This window comes from Eurosta solidaginis, chromosome X, assembly GCF_040869045.1.
Source record: "Eurosta solidaginis isolate ZX-2024a chromosome X, ASM4086904v1, whole genome shotgun sequence".
Classification (NCBI taxonomy): Eukaryota; Metazoa; Arthropoda; class Insecta; order Diptera; family Tephritidae; genus Eurosta; species Eurosta solidaginis.
Window position 1 is genome coordinate 77,314,427 of NC_090324.1, and position 24,020 is coordinate 77,338,446.

Sequence of the window (24,020 nt, forward strand, 5' to 3'; positions counted from 1 at the left end):
AGAAAGATCTTAAATGACTAATTAGGGTTGCATACAAAGAAGTGCAGTCAACATCTGAAGAACTGAAAAACAAATTGAGATCCGCACAAGCCCTCGCAATAGGCCAGTTTACCGCATAGTTGGTCCTTGCAAAACTAATTTTAAAGGTCTCAAAGTGCCACAAATTTCTGCAGGGAACATTGAACTGAATTTTTCTCATGAGCGATGGACAATCTACAGCTCCAGAAATTAAGCCAATGATAAACGATCACGATAAGATGGTTCGTCTATTTTTAAGCGTACTTAGTTCAATTAAAAGATATCTGGATTCATATGACGGTAAAGGATCAGAAAAATTCAAAGAACGGAGAGCAAAACGTAAAAAAAACTTTTTGAAATCTCTCGATACGATTAGAGGGACCAGTATGGTAGGGTCTCCAAATTATAGCAGCATACTCCAGTCTCGATCTTACTAAAGAGCAATATAGAGACTTGAGGGTGTGAGGGTTAGTGAAAGCAGAACAATTTCTACGAATGAACGCTAGCATGGCATAAGACCAAGTAATAACGTAGTTGACTTGGTTAGCGAAACCAAATTTAGAGTCATAAAATACACCCAAATCTTTAATTTCCTCTACGGATTCCAGGGCACAGCCCACAATACTATATGAAGTCCGTAGAACATTAGCCGATTTTGATAAAGCTACATGGAAACACTTTTTGATGTTTAGAGTAAGACGATTTAAACAACACCAGTTTTCAACATTGAGGAGGTCTGATTGCAGCCGTTCAGAGTCACGGGAACTTTTTATGGTGGCGAATATTTTCAAATCGTCTGCATACAACAAGTATTCCGCAAAAGCGAAGCATGAGCCGATATCATTTATAAATTAAATAAAAAATACAGGCCCTAGAATACTTCCTTGCGGGACCCCAGAGGAAGCAATGAAGGACTGGGACGTGGAGTTGTCTATGTCAACAACGCAATATCTATTTGAAAGATACGATTCAATCCTCATCAAAAATGTGGAACGAAAACCCAATGCCAGAAGCTTAGCCAAGAGTATCTGGTGCGAAACCTTGCCGAAAGCCTTTGAAAAGTCAGCGAATATTGTATCAACTTGCAATCTATTATGAAAAGCGGAAATGCAGAAAAAAAAGTTACTAACAGTGGACCGTTTTGAAACGAATCCGTGCTGATTGTTCGAAATTAGTTCCTTTACTGCAAAGTATATTTATTATTTACTATAATCTCAAAAAGTTTGGATACAGATGAGAGCTTCGAAATAGGTCTATAATTACGAACATCCTTTTTGTTACCACTCTTGAATATCGGAGAAATTGAAGTAAGCTTCCAGTCATCCACAAATGTCCCAGTGGCCAGTGAGTTGTTGAAGATAATTGTAAGAGGCTCAGCCAAACACAAACAGTTTTAGAATATGACCGAAAGATCATCTGAGTCCGTCTTAGTAGCCGGCTTAAGCCGTAACGGAAACACGCAAATATCCAAAATTGAGCGCCGAGTTGCTTATGGAAGGCAAACTCGAGTGGACGCGAGTGTCAGGTTCAAAATTAGAGCAAAAAAAAAAATTGGCAAATAAATTCGCAGCATCAACTGCATTGTTTGCAGATTTGTCGTTGAAAAACACATTACTAGGGACAGATGAGCAGGCCTTTTTTGACTTTATGAAACGCCAAAACGCATTTGAGTTCGACACTATATTACTCTCAAAGCTCAGAACATAATTTCTGTACAAAATCCTATTCAAGCACTTGAATACTTTTAAATCATTTTGAAATTTTGAGTAGTGCGCCGAATCTCCAGTTCTTTTGTACTGTTTTAAAGATTTGCACTTAAAATTCCTGAGATGTTTTAGCCTCTTAGTATACCAGGGCGTCTTATATGATTTTTTTCTATAAATTGGGATATGCTTCAAGCACAACTCATGAACCTTATTTTTGAAAATATGAAAACAAGATGTGACATCATTATCGCGGAATTAATCACATCAAACAATGCTTAATAATATTTCATTAAGATACGACATATCGCAAGCACTATAGTTGAAATTCGTTTCAGGCTTATCGGTAATTTCAGTAAATTCATAAAACTTCAATTCAAGGGAAATAGAAACGTGATGTTTGTCGGTCTGCAAGATTGGTGTGAAGCATTCAGACAATGTGTAGTGAACATTGTTTGAGATAAACACTAAATCTAAAATTCTATTTAGCCTATTATAGAGCCCATTAATTTGTAACAAATCAATACTTAAGAAGCTATCAATAAGATGAATTTCGGCTGAAGAGTTAACATTAGAGGCCATAACCGAAGCCGTGTCCTCAATATGAGACCAATTCGCTTACATAAATTAAAATCTCCAAGTACACAAAGATGATTGTCACCCACATTTGATACCAGTGAGAGAACGTTTTCAGCATGTGCAATATATAAGGTATCTGCACTGTTCGGTGGAATATACGAAGCGCACAAATACTAGATTCCAGAAGAACCATGAACACGTACGCAGAGCTGATCAATGAGTGTATCAGAGTTAGCGACTGTTACCACGGCCGCCTGGAATTTCCTCCGAACAGCAATGAGAACACCCCTTCCTGTTTTAACAATATCACGGTCCTTACGGAAAACATCAAAGAGATGTGGATCAAAGATTTCACTACTAAAAAATTGGTTGATGAATTTGGCTGTGAAATATTTTCAAACTGGCGGCGCAATATTATTTTGTAAAGTTTGTGAAGTTAAAGTTTTGGCCGATAAGAGATTTACAGTTCAGCAACATATAGGTCGCGAAAAGCACAAGTGTGGATTGGAGCTCATGGATAACAAAAAATCCAAGCAAATGCTCTTGATCGACGCTGCATCAACAAGTACCAGAAACAATGGCTTTTTCAAGGACTTTTCAATTGGTAAACTAAATAACGTTGCTTTAAAAAAATTGTTGGAAGCTTACACAGGACCCGACGAATCTACTTTGCGCAAAAACTACTTACCGCTCTGCTATGAGTCAACAATAAATAATATAAGAGAGTACATTGCTGGAAGAAAAATATTCATATCAATGGACGAAACAAGCGACGTTGAAGGCCCTTATATAGCCAACGTTATAGTGGGTGCCATGGGGCTAGGCGAGCCATATCAGGCGTACTTTCTTACGTGTGAAATGATCGAGAAAGTGAACCATACCAGCATATGTCAACTCTTTCACAAAGCGATGACTTTACTTTGGCCAGATGGTACGAGCACATTTATATTTTGGAATTATCCTACATACATTCATGCATATATTTCTATCATATTTAATTTTTTTTACAGGTATTCGACATGATGACATATTGCTTTTTGTGACAGATGCTGCTCCTTATATAGTCAACGCAGGCATATCTATTAACAGTTTTTATCCTAAAATGATACATGTCACTTGCCTCGCTCTCGCTTTGCACAGGGTTGCGGAGGAAATAAGATCGATCCTTCCAGTCGTGGATGGGCTGATATTAAAAACAAAGAAGATTTTTATTAAAGCACCGTCACGAAAAGATCAATTTAAAATACTTGCTCCTGGAGTGCCTTTCCCACCAGAGCGTGTAATCATCCGTTGGGGTACGTGGTTAAATGTATGTACATACTACTGCGAACATTTCGAGGAAGTGGAAAATGTTATTAATTCGTTTAATAACCATGATGCTAGAGCCATAGAAGAGACTCATCAGCTTTTTAAAAATAATTAATTGAAGGGCCAGTTAGCGTACATAAAAAATAACTTTTCATGTATTACAAAAACGATAGAATCCCTTCAATCCAACCATATATCTTTAGAAGAGGGTGTGAATTTGATGGAAGATCTGGAAAGAAAATTCAATGATGTGCATGGGGTTGCAGCTAGAAATGTATATTGTAAATTAATACAAGTACTAGATAAAAATGTTGGTTACAAAATTTTAAAATCCATTGCAAATGTTTTACATGGGGAATATTTTGACACAATAAATTTTAGTGCATTAACATCAAATGACATTGGCTTTTTCAAATATTCTCCGCTATCTAGTGCTGACGTAGAAGAAAGTTTTTCTATGTACAAAAACATATTATCCGATAACAGAAGATCTCTTGCTGTTGACAATTTAAAAATGTATCTTGTTATTTATTGTAACAAAAAGCTTGAAAGTGCAATAAAAATTTAAAACAATTTCATTTCATTTTTTATTCATTTTCTTTCAAAACAGCATATATGTTACAATAGCGACTTAAATTAAATTAACCATAATTACAGAAAGAAAAGTAAGGCATTCTGTAAAAATATATGTATTTTAGTATCGAATGCCATCTCCGAATAAAATTGAATTCAAAAACATGTAAAATAGTGCGTGGGGTGAAGTTTGATTAAAAATAATAAGTAATAAAATATATTAATACAATATGTACATATATTTTTTTAAGTGCTATGGTTCAGCAAAATTTTGATGTCTTCGTGTGATTTCTCTAGTAGAAAAGATTTAACCTTTCCCAAAAACTCATTCAGATTTCTAGTGACACGTATACATGCAGGCAACGCATTAAAAGCTTTACAAGAAACGATAGTAAAGAAGTTGTTGAAGTTGGTTGTTCGAGAGGTCGGGACATACACAAGTCCATATGAGTTTTGCCTCAAGTTATAACTATCCGATACCAGGCTATGTAAATACCCACAGCGAATGAAAAATATCTTTAACGTTTTATAGTAGTACATATGCTTAACAGGAAGAACTTTCAGATCCCTAAACAACTCCATAGAGTGGTGAAAACGATCAACATTACATATTTTTCTTATGACCCATTTTTGAATAGTTAGAAGCTGCTGGATTTTATTACCTGCAGCGCCACCCCAACAGGTTATACCATATTGGAGCTTGGAGTGGACTAAAGCGTAGTAAATAGTTTTAAGTGTTTCGATTGAACAAACTTTTCTTAAATTGTAAAAATAACGAACGGAAGATCGCAAGTAGGACTTCAAACGAGAAATATGCGTAGACCAACTCAAGTTTTGGTCAACAATAACACCAAGATATTGGAAGTCGCTTACTTTTTCAATAGTGAAGCACTTATCGGAACAATTTACTTCAGCTTTAAACGATGCACAGAACAGAAAATTATTTATTTAATTCAAAAATATAAAGTTTTTTCAGTTAATTTTTTCTTTTTTTTTAGGTAATTTTGAAGGATTTTTTAAGTCAATATGTCATTTTTTGTGTGTCACTTTCGGCTGTTCTTTAGGTCAACATAATCCGGGCCCTGGTTATAACACACCTCATTCGCCATTTGCGCCACCTAGGCGTTTTGTTGCGCCATCATCGCCATCATTCGGCTCAGCTGTGTGACATTGTTTTCATTTTGGGCTGTGTGGCCAAATCGATTTTTGGGAGAAATTCAGACTACTATCCAACTCGTTAAATTTATTTTTTTTTATTTGAGTCTTTAAATTTACACATTTTTAAAGACTAGCATAATATTAAGAGTAGAAAGATCTTAAATGACTAATTAGGGTTGCATACAAAGAAGTGCAGTCAACATCTGAAGAACTCAAAAACAAATTGAGATCCGCACAAGCCCTCGCAATAGGCGAGTTTACCGTATAGTTGGTCCTTGCAAAACTAATTTTAAAGGTCTCAAAGTGCCGCAAATTTCCGCAGGGAACATTGAACTGAATTTTTCCCATGCACGAAGGACAATCTACAGCTCCAGAAATTAAGCCAATGATAAACGATCCCGATAAGATGGTTCGTCTATTTTCAAGCATACTTAGTTCAATTAAAAGACATCTCGGATTCCACGGCACAGCCCGCAATACTATATGAAGTCCGTAGAACATTAGCCGATTTCGAAAAAGCTACATGGAAACACTTTTTGATGTTTAGGGTAAGACGATTTAAACAACACCAGTTTTCAACATTGAGGAGGTCTGATTGCAGCCGTTCACAGTCACGAGAACTTTTTATGGTGGCGAATATTTTCACATCGTCTGCATGCAACAAGTATTCCGCAAAAGCGAAGCATGAGCCGATATCATTTATAACTTTAATAAAAAATAGAGGCCCTAGAATACTTTCTTGCGGGACCCCAAGGGAAGCAATGAAGGACTGGGACGTGGCGTTGTCTATGTCAACAACGCAATGTCTATTTGAAGGATGCGACTCAATCCACATCAAAAATGTGGAACGAAAACCCAATGCCAGAAGCTTAGCCAAGAGTATCTGGTGCGAAACCTTGCCGAAAGCCTTTGAAAAGTCAGCGAATATTGTATCAACTTGCAATCTATTATGAAAAGCGGAAATGTAGTATTCAGAAAAAATAGATAAGTAACTAACAGTGGACCGTTTTAAAACGAATCCGTGCTGATTGTTCGAAATTAGGCCCCTTACTGCAAAGTATATTTATTATTTACTATAATCTCAAAAAGTTTGGATACAGGTGAGAGCTTCGAAATAATTCTATAATTACGAACATCCTTACCACTCTTGAATATCGGAGAAATTGAAGTTAGCTTCCAGTCATCCACAAATGTCCCAGTGGCCAGTGAGTTGTTGAAGATGATTGTAAGAGGCTCAGCTAAACACAAACAGTATTAGAATATGACCGAAAGATCATCTGAGTCCGTCTTAGCAGCCGGCTTAAGCTTTCCAATACATTTCACTACATCCGTAACGGAAGCACGCAAAGATCCAAAATTGAGCGCTGAGTTGCTCATGGAAGGCAAACTCGAGTGGAAGAGAGTGTCAGGTACAAAATTAGAACAAAAAAAGTAAGGAAGGCTAAGTTCGGGTGTAACCGAACATTACATACTCAGTTGCGAGCTGTGGAGAAAAAATAAGGGAGAATCACCATGTAGAAAAATGAACCTAGGGTAACCCTGTAATGCGTTTGTATGACATGTGTATCAAATGGAAGGTATTAAAGAGTATTTTAAGAGGGAGTGGGCCATAGTTATATAAGTGGACGCCATTTAGGGATATAGCCATAAAGGTGGACCAGGGCTGACTCTAGAATTTGTTTGTATTTCGAAATATCGCCATAAAGATGGACCAGGGGTGGCTCTAGAATTTTTTTGTACGATATGGGTATCAAATGAAAGGTGTTAATGAGTATTTGAAAAGGGAATGGGCCTTAGTTCTATAGGTGGACGCCCTTTCGAGATATCGCCATAAAGGTGAACCAGGGGTGACTCTAGATTTTTTTGTACGATATGGGTATCAAATGAAAGGTGTTATTTAGTATTTTAAAAGGGAGTGGGCCTTAGTTCTATGGGGGACGCCTTTTCGAGATATCGCCATAAAGGTGGACCAGGGGTGACTCTAGAATTTTTTTGTACGATATGGGTATCAAATGAAAGGTGTTAATGAGTATTTTAAAAGGGCGTGGGCCTTAGTTCTATAGGTGGACGCCTTTTCGAGATATCGGCATAAAGGTGGACCAGTGGTGACTCTAGAATTTGTTTGTACAATATGGGTATCAAATGAAAGATGTTAATGAGTATTTTAAAAGGGAGTGGGCCTTAGTTCTATGGGTGGACGCCTTTTCGAGATATCGCCATAAAGGTGGACCAGTGGTGACTCTAGAATTTTTTATACGATATGGATATCAAATGAAAGGTGTTATTTAGTATTTTAAAAGGGAGTGGGCCTTAGTTCTATAGGTGGACGCCTTTTCGAGATATCGGCATAAAGGTGGACTAGGGGTGACTCTAGAATTTGTTTGTAAAATATGGGTATCAAATGAAAGATGTTAATAAGTATTTTAAAAGGGAGTGGGCCTTAGTTCTATGGGTGGACGCCTTTTCGAGATATCCCCATAAAGGTGGACCAGGGGTGACTCTATAATGTGTTTGTACGATATGGGTATCAAATTAAAGGTATTAATGAGGGTTTTAAAAGGGAGTGGTGGTAGTTGTATATGTGAAGGCGTTTTCGAGATATCGACCAAAATCTGGAACCGGAGTGACCCAGAACATCATCTGTCAGGTACCGCTAATTTATTTATATATGTAATACCACGAACAGTATTCCTGCCAAAAATTTCAAGGGCTTTTGATTTCGCCATGCAGAACTTTTTCATTTTCTTCTACTTAATATGGTAGGTGTCACACCCATTTTACAAAGTTTTTTTTAAGTTATATTTTGCGTCAATAAACCCATCCAATTACCATGTTTCATCCCTTTTTTCGTATTTGGTATAGAATTATGGCATTTTTTTCATTTTTCGTAATTTTCGATATCGAAAAAGTGGGCGTGGTCATAGTCTGATTTCGGCCATTTTTTATACCAATACAAAGTGAGTTCAGATAAGTACGTGAACTGAGTTTAGTAAAGATATATCGATTTTTGCTCAAGTTATCGTGTTAACGGCCGAGCGGAAGGACAGACCGTCGACTGTGTATAAAAACTGGGTGTAGCTTCAACCGATTTCGCCCTTTTTCACAGAAAACAGTTATATAGGAATCTATCTAGGATCTAAGCCCCTACCAAATTTCACAAGGATTGGCAAAGTTTTGTTCGACTTATGGCATTAAAAGTATCCTAGACAAATTAAATGAAAAGGGGCGGAGCCACGCCCATTTTTAAATTTTCTTTTATTTTTGTATTTTGTTGCACCACATCATTACTGGAGTTGAATGTTGACATAATTTACTTATATACTGTAAAGATATTAACTTTTCTTTTAAAATTTGGCTTTAAAAAACTTTTTTTTAAAGTGGGCGTGGTCGTCCTCCGATTTTGCTAATTTTTATTGCGCATACATATAGTAATAGGAGTAATGTTCCTGCCAAATTTCATCATGACATCTTCAACGATTGCCAAATTTCAGCTTGCAAAACTTCTAAATTACCTTCTTTTAAAAGTGGGCGGTGCCACGCCCATTGTCCAAAATTTTACTAATTTTCTATTCTGCGTCATAAGTTCAACTCACCTACCAAGTTTCATCGGTTTATCCGTCTTTGGTAATGAACTATCGCACTTTTTCGATTTTTCGATATCGAAAAAGTGGGCGTGGTTATAGTCCGATATCGTTCATTTTAAATAGCGATCTAAAATGAGTGCCCAGGAACCTACATACCAAATTTCATCAAGATACTTCAAAATTTACTCAAGTTATCGTGTTAACGGACAGACGGACGGACGGACGGACATGGCTCAATCAAATTTTTTTCGATACTGATGATTTTGATATATGGAAGTCTATATCTATCTCGATTCTTTTATACCTGTACAACCAACCGTTATCCAATCAAATTTAATATACTCTGTGAGCTCTGCTCAACTGAGTATAAAAAATTGGCAAATAGATTCGCAGCATCAACTGCATTGTTTGCAGATTTGTCGTTGAAAAACACATTACTAGGGACAGATGAGCAGGCCTTTTTTGACTTTATGAAAATTAGTATGTAAAGACCGATTCTAGCCGAAATGGTGCATGGAAAAGTATATATACACACACACACACATATATATGCTAGGAGTCGCATCCGTTCTTCCGGTTTGTGCTCTGGCTGATCTCACCTCTGGCCGATCTATACACCGCTAGGTGTCGCATCCGTTCTTCCGGCTTGTGTTCTGGCTGATCTCACCGCTAGGTGGTATGTTCTGGCAGATCTTCCGCTAGGTGGAGCATAAGAAAAAGCTTAGTGTTGTATAAGAAAAAGCTTAGAGCTTTTCACCTTTAGCAGAGCTTTGTCGTAAACATGACAGCATATAAATTATATATATGTATATATATATATATATATATATATATATATATATACATATATATATATATATATATATACAAAGCGCAAAATACATACCGACACAGACACACCAATCCATATACATACATTTAGATAAGGGCCACTTGTCTCAATGTATATAAGTTTGACATCTTTGATTAAAAAAATGAGGATCGTTAAATGGGGGGCCCTACATTTTTAAAGGACGGCAAATTTTTAAATGTTCCCTCATATTTCTAATGAGTCCTAGACTTCACCCGACCCGTTTTAAAAGGTTCCATAGATTTATAATCGAGCGACTGCTCCCCAATCACCCCATCCCTCTGAATTAAATTATCATGTTAATAACTTAAATTTTATTATAATTTTATTTTGAGGTGATTAATTATAAACGATTGTTTAACCTTCTACTACTGTTATATAAACTCTTTTTAATTGAAAACTATTTTCTATTTTTTAGTTCGGTTTGCTATAAAAGCGTGTTTTTTAGCTTTTTTTTAAACTATTATTTATTTACATTTATATGTATTTCTTTTCTTATTTTTTAAACCCATTCCCAATTTGAGTTTTGCTTTCATTGCATTTGTAACGAACCAAGCGTTTGCCCGTTCTTTGAAATCACTATCCTTAGATGTTACACGTTGCCAGGTTTTCTCAGATAAAACTTTATCAGCTTGGTGTCTGTTATTTATATCTTTCGATTGGGAATATGCAATATCAGGTTCTATACAGGCTTCATCTAAAGGATTTATACCCTGATCTCCTCTTTCTATCCTTTGCCGGAGTTTCGTTCCAGGACCACAAAATTGATATCCAGGTAAATAATGAAGCTCAATAGGTAAAGAATTAATCAAACTATTTACAAAACCCTGGCCAGACTTTTTACGTATTCGTCCCGTTAAGTGTTTGTTTTCTTCCTCTTCGTCTTAATAATAATGAGAGTGAGTGTGGGTGAGTTATAATTAAATGGTGATTTTATTATAAAAGCGATTGTTTATATTGCTATAAATCTAGTAAACAAAATGAAAGTTGTTAAACAACGTCTCCAACTTAAGGTTAATAATGCCGACAATTGTATAAATGTTAAAAATGTTATCAGACATAGTCCCCTTTTACCAAATTCCATACGAGTGCTGATTGTGGGACCGTCAAATTGTGGAAAAACTAATGTTATCCTCAGTTTAATTGAAAGCCCAAACGGGCTTAATTTCCGAAATATATACATTTATTCAAAACCATTATATCTACCAAAATATATCTATCTAAAAAGGCTTATTGAGCCGATAAAAGGATTAAATCTTTACACATTTAGTGAAAATGTTGATGTCATCAAACCAGCTGAAGCTAAACCAGACTCAATTTTTATATTCGATGATGTAATATGTGGAAAACAAAGTACAATATGAGATTATTTTTGTATGGGTCGTCATAAGAACATTGATTCTTTCTTTTTATGTCAAACTTATGCAAAAATTCCTAAACACTTAATTCGTGATAATGAAAACATGATTATTGTGTTCAAACAAGATGAAGTGAATCCTAAGCATATCTATAATGATCATGTTATCGGAGATATGTCATACACAACATTTTTAAAAATTTGTAAAGAGTCATGGAGAAATGAATACGGTTTTGTTGTTATAAGTAAAGATGATCCTATAAATAAAGGTCGATATCGAAAGGGTTTCGATAATTTTATACAACTATAAAAGATTTATAAAAGCCATATACCACATCCGATTCTTATCAGATACACAGCTGATAGGTAACAGATTTACCAGATTCTTATCAGATGCACAGCTGATAGGTAACAGATTTACCAAAATCATGTCAAATAATCATATGACTGTATTAGCAAATCTTGTTAAGATCAGGAGGTATTAAGAGAAAAACTTAAAAGAATGGAATTGGGAGAATTGGATAGAATCAACTTGTTGGAGGATACATTTAAACCCATTTCGAAAACATTAAATGAATTAGTTGAAAATTTGAAAAACTCTAGTAATAAAAGCAATGTTACCAATTATAATGGTGATGATGACGATGATGATGATGATGAAATTTTGCCGCCGGACAGTGCAAAAAAAGGTAAAGACATGGAAGTGGATATATTGCCAACCGTTGAAAATTATGTGAATGATAATGATATCGATAGTAAAACAAACATTTATTCGAACGATGCAGATTTAGAATATTCTACAGATAGTTGTCGGAAAGAAAATGTTGAGAGGAAAGCGATGAAGAAACCTACAAAAAAGAAGCGAAAGGCTATTGATATTATTAATGAGCAATGTTTTGTATAAAAAGCAAAAAACCAAATAATTTTATTAGCGTTAGACGAAAAATTTTATGAACGACTGCGAAAGACCAGCTTCGTATATTCCAAGTAAACCTCATGATGACGAATTAATAAAAAGAGCTGTACAAAGCAATGTAATGAAAACTGAATCAGATATCGATAAAAAACCTGAAAAGCGAAAATCTGTTGATATCATTAATGAGCAATGTTTTGATAAAACCCAAAAATTAGATAGTGTTATCGGCGTTAAAAAAAAATAAATTATATGAATAATTGTGAACGACCAGCCGCTTATATTCCCAGTAAACTAAATGATGAACAATTACTAAACAAGGCTGTAGAAAGTCAAACTCAAGCTGAAACTTTAAATGATAATACTTCTCTAACTGAACATGATATTTTGAGAAGAATCGAAGAAGATCCTAATATGTGGGAAAGACATACACCTGTAGAAATTCAAAATCAAGCAGAAACTTTAAATGATAATACTACTCTAATTGAACATGATATTTTGAGAAGAATCGAAGAAGATCCTAATATGCGGGAAAGACATAAACCTGTAAAACGTCAGAGTAAAAATCAATTAAATGAAGATTATAAACGGGTTAAGCTTACTAAAAATTTAGTCAATGATTATAATAATACTATTCACAGGACCATCAAAATGACTCCAAATGAGGTAAATTCCTCGAATGAACAACATTTATTGGACACTGCATACAACAATTTAAAAGTTTTTCATAGACCAAAATTTAAAATTAATGATGAGGTTAGAATAAGTAAATATAACATGTATTTGAAAAAGGGTATACAACAAATTGGACAACAGAAGTTTTTAAAATAAAGTCAATTAAAAACACAAACCCTACAACATATATACTTGAAGACTATCAAGGTAATGCTATTAAGGGAGGATTTTATGAATATGAACTTTTGAAAACTGAACTCCCTCATGTATATTTAATTGAAAAGGTTTTGAGACGTCGAAACAATAGAGTTTATGTTAAATGGTTAGGATTCTCTTTTGAACACAATTCCTGGGTGGATGTCAATGATTTAAATTAATAAAATAAATAAATAAACAAATAAATAGAAAAGTGTTTTAATAATTGTTTCAGTTAAGGATTTAATGATAGCCTATCAACATGTCGATTACATTAACAATAAGTCGTAATTCATCTATACAGATTGCAAATTATTTCCCTCCCATAGAACTCAAACAAGATTATGTCTGTGGGTTAATCAGTTTTGACTCATATCATACAATTCCAAATGTGAACAAAGAAAACAATTTGTTTCACATTGGATCGAATGATATTGAGATACCTGTTGGAACATATGAAATGGATGATATAGTTGAGACAATTACTAAAATATATAACCCTTCAAATCAAGGGTATATTGATATAAGCGCTAACCCTAATACATTTCGAACTGAAATTATGAGCTTTAAGGAAGAATTAAATTTTGATAAAGAACGCTCAATTGGTCCATTGCTAGGTTTCAGTAGAAAAGTACTGAAGCCGGGGATTGTTCATTACTCCGACAATCCAGTGGATATAAAAAAATATAAACACGATATCTGTTGAATGTAATATCATCAACGGATCATATATAAATGAACTATCTCTGCATACAATTCATCAGTTTTCGCTTAGAGTTTGTCCAGGATATAAAATCTCAGAAACACCTGCTAATGTTATATATTTACCGGTTAATACACGTCAAATAAGCACTATAGTTCTTAGAGTTGTTGATCAAACTGGTAGCTTGGTTAATTTTCGTGGAGTGAATATATCAATAAGACTGCATCTAAAACCTATCTATAAAATGATAATTTTTAATAAAAAGCCACCACATGCAGGTTTTTTGAATACTTTTCAATCAGCTTCAAAAATATTGGGTACAAAAACAAAAAATCTACACTCTAAAGAAGTAAAATCTCCTGTTCAACATAAAATTGATTTAACCCCCGCGAATAAGGAGTTCCTAATAAGTCTAGGATTTAGTTAAAAAATGAATGATATAATAAACGTTTTGTCCAAACCCATATTTGATAATAGTATAATAAAAAAGGATTACCATAGCTACATACCATATCTGCAATCGTTTCAAAACAATGATGAAATTCGGATCCCCATACAAAATCAAGGACTATATGTGTTACCTAGTGAGAGTATTTTATACATTGAGGGATTCATATCAAATAGTAATTCGCAAGTTCCAAAAACTGTGCAGCTGCTTAACAATTGTATGGCGTATTTATTCGAAGAGATTCGATATGAAATTAATGAAATAGAAATTGATCGCACTAGAAAGTTGGGTATTGCAACAGCAATTAAAAACTATGTATCACTTAACGAATTTGAGAGTAAAAATCTAAAAATTGCAGGGTGGTGTCCATTTCAAAATATTAGCCTAAAGATTGGACATTTTAATTTTTGTATACCGTTCAAAAACTGCTTGGATTCTCTGAAGATTTTGATAAAATTATTGTTAATTGTAAACACGAATTAATCTTAATACGAGCCAAAGAAGATGATGCTGTTATGACGTCAACTACACCATCAGAAAAGCTTTTATTAAAACTTTTAAATATTACATGGATAGTGCCACATGTTGAACTTTCAGACTCGTATCGGTTAACTATGTTGAGAACAATTAATAGCAAATAACCACTAAACATTTCGTTTAGAAGTTGGGATGTTTATCATAACCCGTCTCTACAGGAAAGCACTAATATCTTATGGAATGTCAAATTGGTTGGTGAAAATGAAAGACCTCGCTAATTATTTTAGGATTTCAAAATGAAAATAAATTTACACATTGTGACTTATTGGATGTTAAAGTTCACCCCAACTCCACTACATATCCATATGATGATCTTAATTTAAATTTGATCGAAATCGGTATGCTCTATTATATAACATGTATTTGAAATTTCAACAAAGTTACTATGGTCACACTCCCCAACCACTTTTATCACCTGATCTATTTGTTCAATATGCTCCAATAATTGTTTTAGATGTTACACATCAGAATGAATCTATAAAAAGCGGTCCCATCTATATTCGGATTGAGCTAAAATTTCACAAGGCCGTATCTGCCAACACCGCTGCTTATTGTATACTCATCCATCATAAGATGTATGAATATATTCCATTTACAAATGTTGTCAAAAAGATTATTTAGAAAAATAGTAGTAATTTTATGAAACTACACACACACACACACACAAGTATATTACGCATTGCTAACCACACCAAAGTATGGAAAAAAATATAAATAAAAAATTTTAAATAAAAATTGTTTTTATTTATTTGAAAAAGGTTTATTTGACAAATAGTAAGTATTTACATTGAGCCAAGTAGCCCTTATCTTTCTGAATGTATGTATATGGATGGATGTGACTGTGTCGGTATGTTTTTTGTAGTTTGTTGATAATCCCATGTACAAACATCTGTGATGGCATGTACACAAAATGTTCAAAATTCATATTTAAAAAAATATAATTTATGTTTTTGCTCACATTTTTAAGGAGCCCAAATGGAATTATGAAATCCTCACATGCATATATATATATATATGGACCAACATCAGCATGTGTACAATAAAATTACAACAACCACATTAAAATTGACAACTTCCACTGCAAACATCTTCGAACTATTGTTATGGAGGTCAATACAAGTCGTTTGACACCCATACCCAAATTTTTGGACGCGTATTAGATTCGACCCCTATTGTAAATTATTACCACAGTTTCTTTTGAAGCAGTACAGTTTTTTTCTTGTTAAATAGAGGTATTATACAAACTTATACCATAATAAAATGCCAAACAAAATGTTCAACCTGCCCCTGATCGGGTGCCCGACAAGCCCGTTTTGCAGACGAGAAAAAAGGGGGCGGTACTACAAGTGCCCATCGACTCCTTTTTGTAGACGAGAAAAAAGGGGTTTGGGGTTGGGGGGTTGGGATTGGGCGATACTACAGGTGTCCAACTGCTACTTTTTGCAGACGAGAAAAAAGGCGAGTGGGTGGGGGGATTGGAGAGCAGTCGCTCGATTAGAAATCTATGGGACTCTTTAAAACGGCTCGGGTGAAGTCTAGGACTCATTAGAAATATGAGGGAACATTTAAAAATGTGCGGCCCTTTAAAAATGTAGGGCCCCCCATTTAAAGATCCTCATTTTTTTTACTCAAAATATGTCCAACTTATATACATTGAGACAAGTAACCCTTCTCTAAATGTATGTATATGGATGGGTGTGTCTGTGTCGGTATGTATTTTGCGGTTTGTTGATATATATATATATATATATAATTTATGTGCTGTCATGTTTACGACAAAGCTCTGCTAAAGGTAAAAAGCCCTAATTTTTTTCTTATACAACACTAAGCTTTTTCTTATGCTCCACCTAGCGGAAGATCTGCCAGAACACACCACCTAGCGGTGAGATCAGCCAGAACACAAACCGGAAGAACGGATGCGACACCTAGCATATATGTGTGTGTGTGTATATACTTTTCCTCGCATCATTTTCCTTTGCATCATTTGGGCTAGAATCGGTATTTACATACTACTATGAAACGCCAAAACGCCTTTGAATTCGACATTATATTACTCTCAAAGCTCAGAACATAATTTATGTACAAAAACCTATTCAAGCACTTGAATGCCTTTAAATCATTTTGAAATTTTGAGTAGTGCGCCGAATCTCCAGTTATTTTATACTGTTTTAAAGATTTGCACTTAACATTCCTCAGATGATTTAGCCTCTTAGTATGGCGTCTTATATGATTTTTTTCTATAAATTGGGATATGCTTCAAGCACAACTTATGAACCTTATTTTTGAAAATATGAAAACAAGATGTGACATCATTATCGCGGAATGAATCACATCAATCAATGCTTAATAATATTTCATTAAGATACGACATATCGCAAGCACTATAGTTGAAATTCGTTTCAGGCTTATCGGTAATTTCAGAAAATTCATAAAACTCCAATTCAATGGAAATAGAAACGAGATGTTTGTCGGTCTGCAAGATTGGTGTGAAGCATTCAGACAATGTGTAGTGAACATTGTTTGAGATAAACAGTAAATCTAAAATTCTATTTAGCCTATTATAGAGCCCATTAATTTGTACCAAATCAATACTTAAGAAACTATCAATAAGATGAATTTCGGCTGAAGAGTTAGCGTTAGAGGCCATAAACGAAGCCGTGTCCGCAATATGAGACCAATTCAGCTTACATAAATTAAAATCTCCAAGTTCACAAAGATGATTGTCACCCACATTTGATACCAGTGAGAGAACGTTGTCAGCATGTGCAACATATAAGGTATCTGCACTTTTCGGTGGAATATACGAAGCGCACAAATACAAGATTCCAGAACAACCATGAACACGTACGCAGAGCTGATCAATGAGTGTATCAGAGTTAGCGAGTGTTACCACGGCCGTCTGGAATTTCCTCCGAACAGCAATGAGAACACCCCTCCTCTCGAGCAATCTGTTTTAACAAGATCACGGTCCTTACGGCAAACATCAAAGATATGTGGATCAAAGATTTTACTACTAAAAATTTCTCGTTCAGCCAATATTCAACAAAAACGAAAATATCATAATCTAATGCAGAACTATACATAAAAACTTCCGAACATTTAGTACGAAGACCAGATACATTTTGCAAGGCCGCCGAGAGAAAATCCGGGCCCGGGGGCAAAAAAACACGGGGCCCCATTCTAAAATGAACAAATTCTCAAAATCAAAATTACCATCTTTTACATATTTATATGCATTTGTATTGTTGCGTTCATATAATCATTTTCTAAGGTTCTTATTTTAATTTTGTTTAAGGGTTAATGCAGGCGATCAACAAAAAGTTTAAATAATTTTGTCGCCTCTTTTTCTGTTATGCTATGCACTTTTTAGTGCATTGGACTAAATCGTTATTAAACATTGCAGTTATTTTTTAGTCTACATAATCACTCGCTTCTAACCGCATCGCTGCCGCCGATACCCCGCCCGCTCCGCGTTAACATTTAGCATCTGACTTTCTGCTATTTCCATTAGTCACACATTGCTACCTACATGTACATATATGCTGTTCGGCCGGGGTGCGTTTGCTCCTGGAGGTAGGTGGGCGCACCGGGGTCGATCTCAGTGGGAATAGGTGTATGGAATAGAAAATAAGCAAATAGACGAGATTTCTCGTTATAATATATATGATTTATTGGGTAAATGTAAAAATAGCAATAGTTACAATATTACCTGAATAAACGCAAAAATACGGCAGAGATCGGTGGCGGCAGAAGTTAGCTGGTTGGCTGTTAAAATCCAAGAGGCCGGTTGTATAGCAAGCTACAACCGTTGACCCGCAAAATCCTCCGTTTTGGAGGGGAAAGGCACCCACACATCGACCCCGACATGCATATGCATGAATGCTGACAAAAAGCACACATACACGTGCATGTACATGCATGCACAGGCATGAGGGTGATGGTGTGGGTGGTTATAAATTAATTCAAGTATCGAGTATCGATTTGCAGAGTTGCACTGGGGGGGGGGGGGGGGGGGGTCGCAATCAGATGCGGAAAAGTTAGGCATCCTGCCTAAACATGCCGGCCCCCCTTGCGATACGCAACATCGTTTTTCGCCAATGACCTCCGCTGAAACGAGAAGGATTATGATAAGACTTACACACTAAACTTAATCTAAATGAGGAGTTCGTCTGCGACGCAAAGTGGCCGGGAATCCTTTCCGACTTGCTTAGCATGCCACCTAAGCTAGGATGAAAAATAAACATTAGAAGTGGAGGAAAGTGAATATTTCTTGCCTTTGGTTATACATAATTCTTAGATATATATAGAATCCATGAAGTGATATGACGTAGCAGGTCAATCGTGCTGGACGAAGAGGCCGAGGTCTCCGTTCCAGACTGGCAAAATTTTTTTTTGTTGGACGGAGAGGCCGCGGTCTCCGTTCCAGATTCGCATTATTTTTGTTTGGTTGGACGAAGAGGCCGAAGTCTCCGTTCCAGACTCGCATTATTTTTCTTTAGGTTTTTCTGGGCTGGACGAAGAGGCCGAGGTCTCCGTTCCAGCGTTTAATGTATCGTGTCGCTCTCGGGGCGACTGCCTTTTTTTGTTGGAGGAGGTGTGGCATCTTCTGAGGTGCCAGGGCGAGTGAACGTGAGGTTGGTTGGGTGAAGCGGAGGGGTTTTATTACAAAACGTATGTTAAAATAGATGAATTAAGTGCATATGCGAAGCATATTATTAAATACAATTTTTACCAAGCAGAGATGCGTTATTTACGTTCACCTGACATAAATTTGCAGATTGGCGATGCGTTCTCCGCGACGCGTTCTATCTGCGCGTACCATTATGCTAAATGTACCATGCAACTCTGACGTGTATTTCTTGGTTAGCTGACAGCTGGTATGGTGAATTTGTGGTGTGCGAGTATATATATACATATATGTATTTGCTTGCCCTTGAAAAAAAACTAGGTCACTGGGGAAGTAGCACACTAAGCCAGTAGAAAAAGTTGACTTTTTCCAATTTCGGGAATTTGTCGTGTCGGGATTCTTTAATTTCGGGACTCGGATTGTTTTTGCACCGAGCCCTTATAATGCTTTTTGTGATATTTGTTGTTGAAAAACAACAAGTCCTACCCACCCCCCACCCCCGCCAAAAAGCAGGCAGTTTGTAAATGAGAGAAATTAATTTTTTAAGGAGGTGTTTGCCTTTATTTTATATAAGTATGTTTTGGGACTGCCCGGGTCAAAAAAGCCGATCCCGATTTGGTTCCTTTTGCGGCGTTCGGTATCAGTGTGCGTCACTTGATGCAGCACTAATATGATATGCCGAACCAAGTAGGCATACATACAGACATATGTACATACGTTGGTTATAAATATGCCAACGGCAAAAGACAAACCAAATGAACATTCATACACACCCGTGTATAGAATGTAAAATTCCGATGAATTGAAAGAAACGGTAAAAAAATCTAATGATTTTTTTCGTTCTTTCAATTCTTTGACTACGGCGCTTAGAGTAAGATGCATGTCTACTGGAGGAGGCAAATAGTAAGTGAATTTTAAGATTTGTTCATTTGGTGTATTGTTTTATTTTAAGTTATTAATTAATATCCTTTTTATTTTCAGGTTACTGGTGATGGATGGAGGCGGTTGGCGTGATCCATGGAATTCTTGGGTTTGTGTTTCGTTCCCTTTTTTTTATTTTCTAGGTTACCGGCATCGCAAAGGGGTGCTCCAACTGCGGCGTCGGCCGCGCCGGCAGTTGTCACACTTTTGCGATGCCAATTTGTGCACTTATTAATGGATTTTTTCTTTTGTTTCATTTCAGCTGGTTATTGATGGAAAATTGCCCTCGTCACGAGTTGAAGAACATAAAAAAAAGGCATACATAGATATATTTTTGGTTGCTGCGTTGCACCAAAGATTAAAAACGGTTACGCCGTGCGAAGAACGTTGCACAGGTGTTGAGTCACCCGCAAGCGCGGCAGGAGAGGTGTTTTTTTTTTCATTTTTTTTTTTTATTTTCGGTGGAACGACTGCGGCTTTTAACATTTACTGATTTAACTCTGTTGCAAGACTTTATTGCATTGCAAAATTACTAAAGTATGGCTTGGGGGTTTGTAACTTGTGGTCCAAATGAAGCACTTGTGGTTTCAGGATGCTGCTAGATGAAACCATTATTGGTGCCTGGTGGTCGAGCTTTCGTGTGGCCAACCATACAGCAAGTTCAAAGAATCGCACTCTAAACGATGACATTGCAAGTGGAGAGTCCTTGTGTATACGCTATTCAAGGCGTACCAATATCAGTAACTGGATTTGCGCACGCAGAAATTCAGTGCCAAAGTCAAGATATGCTATTGACTGCATGCGAACACTTTCTTGGTAAAGGTGAAGCTGAAATACAGCATATTGCTCTGGTAACACTTGAGTGCCATCAGCGTGCCATCATGGGCTCTATGACTGTTGACGAAATTTTATTTATTTATAAAGATCGCAAGAAGTTTAGCAAACAAGTATTTTAGGTAGCTTCTTCAGATTTGGCTAATATGGGTATATCGGTTGGGTCGTATACCATCAAAGATATACATGACTAAGAAGGTGATTCGAAGGGCTATATTAAATCTTTGGGTATGGCACGTATCGCCGAAGTAAAACGTGATGCTCGTATTGGTGAAGCTGAGGCGCGTTGTGATGCGCAAATTAAAGAAGCCATCGCTGAGGAGCACCGTATGGCCTCACGTTTTCTAAACGATACCGAAATTGCCAAAGCACAACGTGATTCAGAATTAAAAAAAAGCTGCTTACGATGTTGTACAAAAGAAGAAAGCCGAAGTAGAAATGGCTTATGAATTGCAAGCAGCCAGAACAAAGTAACGCATTAAAGAAGAACAAATGCAAGTGAAAGTCATAGAACGTACACAAGAAATTGCTGTACAAGAACAAGAGATACAACGTCGTGAAAAATAGTTAGAAGCAACCGTACGTCGACCGGCAGAAGCGGAGAAATTTCGTTTGGAAAAAGTTGCCGAGGCCAATGAAATGCGTGTAGTTATGGAAGCTGAGGCAGAAGCTGAGTCTATTAAAAAACGTGGTGAAGCTGTGGCATTTGCCATCGAAGCTAAAGCGAAGGTTGAGGCAGTACAAATGGCACAAAAAGCAAAAGCTTGGCGTGAATATCGGGGAACTGCCATGGTGGAAATGCTACTGGAAACCTTACCGAAGGTTGCCGCTGAAGTAGCTGCTCCTCTATCGCAAGCTAAGAAGGTTACGATGGGTTCAAGCGGACAAGGTGAAATTGGTGCTGCCAAATGGACAGGCGAAGTTTTGGAGATCGTAAATAAGTTACCAGAATTGGTTAAAAAAAATCTTTCCAGGGGGGTTTATTGTTTTGGGATATCTTCAGCGTATGTGCAACCACAGCAAAATAGTTGTTGTCCCAACAAGAAGAGTACGGATGTTCCCACCCATAACTTTCGAAGGATCTATAAACGGATCAGATATATAATTAGTGTACCGTATCGACATACGTGTGTGCATATTTGTATTTATAAATTAATCTTTGTATTGTTCATACGTGTTGGACCACGTAAGAGTTGTTTGTACCGTTTTCCACATTCTACCAAAACTTTAACTAATTTGTTCGTCAAGAGCACACGATAATGATAGAAAAGCAATTTACATTTAAACTATCATTATTTGATAAACGCTTATCGAAAAAAATGTAAACGCACTAATAGACGGGTGAAAAATGGTCGAGCGCATTTTGGAGGAAGAGGAGTGCAGCTGCAGCACTCAGCCGCCAGCTGGCACGGTCGCCGGCGGAGCTGGTGCTGGTGGTAATGGCAATACCCCTGTCACTGCTGTAGCAGTAAAGATGTTTCGGGCAGGGAATCCAGCAAGGCACCCAAAATGATATTCGCTTCCAATGTCCGATTAAGGGTTATAATGGTGCTGATTCATATGAAGGTAACGATGAAAGGAGGACTTACAACTTGTTGGTATCAATTTCATTTTCGAGAAAAAAGATCATGAAAATCTATCCATAGGATTCCGTTAAGTCAGTATACTTGCAACGCAACTTTTACGAGTATTTAGGACCAGGTCGTCCATGGTATGCTGGTACGCGAATATCATCTCCAAGTAATAACCCGTATTTTAGTTTAGTATTTACCAGGCCAATTTTAAAAACGGAGCCGAGTGAATGCTGCAATGACCCTGAATTCTGCATTACCCTTTAATACACAATGTCTCTCTTGTTCACCGTATTTCAATTATAATCTGTTTGGCTATGATGATGGTTGGATATCTTCATTGCAAATACTTTGGACGATTTAAAGGATTTCAGAAATACTGTACGTTGTTTGGAATTGATAGCGAAATGCTCGTTTAGTGCAATTAAGGGAGCGGTAGGTTTTTTAAAAAAAAAACAAGCCAATATTTATTTCTAACATTTTTGCTTAATAATTGCTAGATGTTCAACGAAAATTTTAGATCAGTCACTTCAAAGATCATAATGCGTCTTTTAAAGGATGAACAACAACGATTTGTCGATAAGGAGAGATTACTGACAATTTCAGCGGCACAAAAAATCTGTGGTAGAAAACAAATTGGTATGTGGAAACCTTTTATTAAATACACGCTTGATATATTTATGTCTTCTACTGGGGAGTTATAGTGCGATCGCTTTGGGTTTAACCTGGGAAGATATTTGCAACTAGAGTAGCTAGTGGTGTGTGAAGATATATGTTAATTTAGCAGAAGAGTCATAACACTAAAAACTATGATCGAAACATGATTAAATTATGTTAAAATTTTGAGGAAGTCCCGTGGGCTCAGGGTGTGGGAATAAAGGCGCCTGGCAAAGTTCAGTAGTCATACTGCCTTAGGCATAACCATTTTTTCCTTAGCCATATCTACTGACATCGGCTATTGGTGCCTTAACCTTAAAAATTTGAGAATTTCATAAAAAAAGGAAATGCAGAAAAGTTATTAACGAATTGCACAATTAACAAGTCACTTGGTGGAAACGTATCTTAGATTTCCGTGTTCGCTAGTAACATTAAGAAGTTGAGTACCCCATTCTTACTTCTTCGATTATAGGACCAACAGTCTTTGCATACCCTCAGTTTTAGTAACCATCTTTTATGTCTACGCGCTCAAGGGTCATTACATCGTCTCTCTCACTTTTGTTTAATGTAAATGCAGTTTTCTCGGAGTCTCGAAACGAAGAGGAAAGTAAAATTAATGATTTGATGGAAAGATAGTATGGGTTATGGAATTTGTAAGACGTTACTTTGATGCAAAATGACTTATGTCTACTCAGGTTACTCTTCTCTTCAAGAGCCGCAAGCCAAGGCTATGTAGTAGTATAAGGCCTATTGGGAATCGCAGCAAGGGTTGCTGAACTCGTTTTACTGATTCTTAAGATCGTTTACTA

General features: G+C 36.3%; 1 pseudogene; it reads left to right on the plus strand.

The window, feature by feature from the left end:
* The first annotated feature begins 20,688 nt into the window (after positions 1 to 20,688).
* LOC137235019 (flotillin-1-like) lies at positions 20,689 to 22,243 on the plus strand (annotated as a pseudogene).
* Positions 22,244 to 24,020: the final 1,777 nt, after the last annotated feature.